Genomic DNA, 4,786 nt, shown 5'->3' with positions numbered 1-4,786 from the left:
AGAGAGAGAGAGAGAGAGAGAGAGAGAGAGAGAGAGAGAGAGAGAGAGAGAAAGAAAATGACATTTTGTTTATGTGTTGGAGATTGTGTGGTGTATAAATGTTACATTTTTTGTTGCTCGAGTTTTCATCGGCAAGTGTATATCAACAATTGTTCAGGAGAGAAGATAGAGAAAGAGAGACCAAAAAATCAATTCATTTTGATTACGACAAATAATCGTCTAAATATGAGCAAATGAAATGAGCCATACATTAAATGGTCTCATATAAAACTCCAAGAAATCCGAATATTAATTTCAAACGCAAACGTATTGTAAATAAACAAAATGTCAAGCTGCTTATTGGAATATGTATGTTTCATACTTACAGAAAAACACGAGAGAGCAGAAAATACATAATTTCATTTTAACACAAGGGACGAAACAGAGCAAATAAAAAATACAAAGAAATTCGAGCCAAGAGACTTTGTTTAGATAAATTTATTTTAGCATTTATTCCATCGATGAATCATTTTTCGAAATAGTTGCTTGATTCGAGAGGAACAATAATGTTTTGAGAGAGAAATTGTTCATTTTTCAGTGTTGTCGTGGAATGCTTTCAATGCTGCGTTGGCTCGTTCCATGATATCCAAGTTCAACTTCATGACGTCCATGAAGGGCAATTGCTTCAAAACTTTATCGAGTTCTTCGTGAAATTCTTTGTACTTCAGTCCCTTATCAGCAACACTGTGTGAGTCAACCAACTTATTAAGTGATGATGCAACTGAAATCAGTGTCTCGTCGTAAACAACGTCTCTTTGCGATTTATTGCTACGGCCTTTAACAGGCGTGAAAAAACTTGTTGCGGTCGAGCTTGGCTGAGCCGCACTTTGTGAACCGTCCTGTGAAATGCAAACGGTCGAATGGCACATTTTAGTTAATAAATTAAAAAAATATTCAATGCGATATATTTCATACTTCAGTATTCAAAAATTCGACATCTTCGTATACAAAAGTTCCATCCGATTGATTTGTTGGGTCCTTCAAATTCGTTTCAGAGTTTGAATTTCCAATTGACACAGTGAAGGCAGTACGTGCACAAGCTGGGAGAAAAAATGCCATATGATCGGCAAACGGCCAACGGCTTTCATAAACATCGAACTTCTGTGATCCATCACTTTGGTAGAGATCAAGTAAATCGGATGGAGCGCTGGATTTTTCACGAATTTTTGCCACCTTATTCTTATCAACATAGATCCTATTTGTATTGAGTAAAACAAATTAAATATCATATAGTATGATATGAAAAAATAAGGGATCTGTTCAACGAATTTTTCTTTCAAAAAATGTTTACCGCGTGGACTCTTTCAATGCGGTCCAAAACTTCTTGCATTCAGTAACAGTAACTGGCGACCCGATCCTATTAGTAACACCTTCGCTAACCAATTTCCAAACTGCATCTTTTACTTCTTTATCGTGGTATTGCTTATGGGATATTTGATATAATTGCGGGTAGCTACGAACTTCTTCGCATACGGCCACTTTGGCAATAAATTCTTGATCTTTTTTGGTGGTCCGTTCCTTCTTCTTCTTCTTCTTCTTCCCACTTGAGCCTTCCAATGATTCACATTCCACCACAGGCAAATCGGCAATGGAGCTTGCGTCTTGGCGACGTTTCCTAGTACCAATCGATTCAAATGCCGCTTGGAGAAGATTTTCTTCAGCAATTTTTAGCTCTTCGGGAGTTAAATCAGATGCCATTGCTCTGTCAGTGTCACTGATCAATTTATTCACTTCGTTATATTGGGACAATTTCTTTTCAGAAAAATTCACGACAGACGTTTTCGGTTTGAGTTCAACTCTAAGAATAAATCCCAACTGTTCATTTTTGTCGCGATCGATGCTGCTTATTGAACTATATATACTTAAAAATGAAGCATGAGATTGCTGATAATGCAAAATTTTGGATAAACGGCAAGACAGAGAGAACATTTGTTTATTGAAATAAATGTTTGGTTTTATTCCGTTTCGTCTCTTACGTTGAAAAAAAATATGCATTTTCAGCTTTGTCGTGAGTCATTTGGTTTGCGCTAACAAATCGATTATGAACGCCCTGAAGCTCAATCACTTTTGGAACACATTTTTCACTTTCTCTTGAACCAAAGTTTTTTTTTGACTCGGTTTCTCTGTGTGTTTTGATTTGATTTGTTCGAATTCGTTTCTAGCGTTTAAATGAAATTATATACACAATACACATTCCAATAAATATTCTGACATTTTATTTACTTACCGTACAGAATTATCATTCGCTATAAAATTTTGCTTCATTCTTTATACACAAACAATTCAAAAGTGTGCACTGTATTCGGTTCTGTGAGGAAAAAATGTCTACCAAAGGAGAAAAAAAAGTTGAATCTACGAAATCAGCTGTTGCGATTGCAATAGTGTAATTTATTTTTTTACTTCGGACACAATGAAATGAATGTGCGAAACAAATTCAACGCAATATATTCTTTTGATTTAATTTGTTGACTGAGCATTTGAATTTTGGTTTGGAGCAAAATGTAATCGATCAAATTGATACGATAAAATGTTTATATTATTGAAGAAATGTTTAAGTCGGTCTCGAATCGTGTTTCCCGCAGTGGATGGACGACCTCTTCTCACTAGATTAATTTGATCCATTCTTTGCGTCCGTCGCCATTCACCTTCGATCAAATTACCATGATTATCGTAACGATCTGCAACTTGTACATACGTTGGACTTCGTTTAGCCAAAAAGTTATGCAGTGCACAGCAAGCACCAACAATTACTTTTACTTTATCCGGTTGGCACAGAAATTCCGATGTTAAACAACTCCAACGCATCGTCATTATACCAAAGGCATTTTCAATAGTTCGTCTGGCGCGACTGAGACGATAGTTGAAAATCCTTTCGTCGTCTTTGAGTGTGCCACCGTACGGTTTCATTATGCGTGGTGATAAAGGAAACGCGTCATCAGCAACAAAAAAGAACGGCATTTTTTCGCCATTTATATTGCAGTCTTCAGGCAAATTTAGATTTTGGCTGTTTTCCAAAATGTCTCTGCCCAGTGTGGATCGTGAAAATACATTCATATCTCCATCTGCCCCAGGGGACCCCACATCGACGAATGTGAATCTGTATTCGGCATCACATGCCGCCATTAGGATAACGCTATGGTAGCGCTGAAAAAAATCGCATTGAAACCGATTTTCATGTTCAGAAAATTTGCAAAGTTTCTACTAGACATACCTTGTAGTTAAAGTACAACGAGCCAGCGTTTGCTGGGCATCGTATGCGCACATGTTTTCCGTCTACCGCTCCAACACAATTGGGCATATTCCATTTTCCGTAAAATTTGCTAGACACGTCTAACCAATTTTCCTTTGTGAAAATCATAAATTCAGTAGCGGCCAATTCTTCATAAATTATTTGACATGTCTCGCGCAATATAACAGTGCTCGCAGCTTGGCTGATGCGATAGGTACTGGCTAGGTATCTTTCACAACGTGGCCCACCTGCCAAATATCTAAAATTTAATGAATATAATTTCGAAAAGGGAAATGTCAATGCATGTGTAGATTTGACGTAATACATACTCTAACGTATACGACAAACGTTCTCTCGGAGTGATTGCATCAGGTCGTGTCATTCGTTTCGGTTGTAGACGGTGTTTCAATTTTTGGTACAGTTCCTCAAATTGAGCGTGATTCAAACGAAAGTTTTTTGAAAATTCGTTTCCATATCGTACCATGTCATCGAACTTAGAGAATTGAAGTTTATTCAATAGGACATAGAAATAACATTTATACTTTTCAGTATTCAATTCTCAGTAAAAAAACAGCGACTTACGTCTTTATGGAACCTTCCCTTCGTCGCTCTTTCGCTAAGATAGGGATTCACACGCATCTTCCTTTCTTTTTTACGTGTCATTTTTTGCCGTCTTACAATCAATGCAATAACAGCAACGGAAACTGCTATCAAACACAAAAATTCACTTTCTGAGGGCATCGTTCAACTTTTATTTCTTCTTTCAATATCAAAAACGCCACAAAACTGAAAAATCAGAAAAAATCTAGCAGAAATCGAAACTTGCACAAATCCCGTGACAGAAAATCCGAAACTGTAAATTCTCCGCACGGGATTTTACTTGCGGGAAACCAAATTCCTTAAACTGTAAATCCGAATGCGTTGCGGGTTTTTGCACTTCTACGGGAAATTTCCCGTGAACAAAATCCGTGCAAAATCCCGTGACCAAATCCCGTGGCGATTTTCCGAAGTGTGAAGACGCCTTAAGTTTTGATTTTCGAATTGAATTTTCAAAAGTTTGAAGAAACAATTTTTTTAATTGTTTTTCGATACAACGTACATTAATGTGGATTGATGGCAATGAAATATTGGTTTTGGAACAGAGATGAACATGGACACCATCTCGGTCCATCATGGTCATGTTAACACGACTTAACACCATGAATAGTCAATAAAACGAATTACATACGTAATCCAAACTTTTCCGCTCGGCGGCAATTTGGTTTACCTCCCGCTTAGTATTTAACCAAAATTTCAATAAAAACTCTTTTCATAGCACTTCTGAGCTGGAAAAATAACTATTTTGACCATTTTCCATATAAAAATGTCATTTTCGAACAGAATTTCAAAAATTTCAAGAAATGTCGTTTTTGGACCGAATTTATGGGCAAGTAGGTGCTTGGTTGTTCGAAAGTTCCCATTATTTTTGCAAAAAAACATCAGTTTGCCTTGACCGAAACTCTAAAAAATGGCTTTCTG

The sequence above is a fragment of the Sitodiplosis mosellana genome, unplaced genomic scaffold (assembly GCF_009176505.1).
Source record: "Sitodiplosis mosellana isolate CC-2019 unplaced genomic scaffold, AAFC_SMos_1.0 Smas_scaffold_4878, whole genome shotgun sequence".
NCBI classification, from domain to species: domain Eukaryota; kingdom Metazoa; phylum Arthropoda; class Insecta; order Diptera; family Cecidomyiidae; genus Sitodiplosis; species Sitodiplosis mosellana.
The sequence above is the reverse complement of the archived record's forward strand: the minus strand, read 5'-3'. Positions refer to the sequence as shown.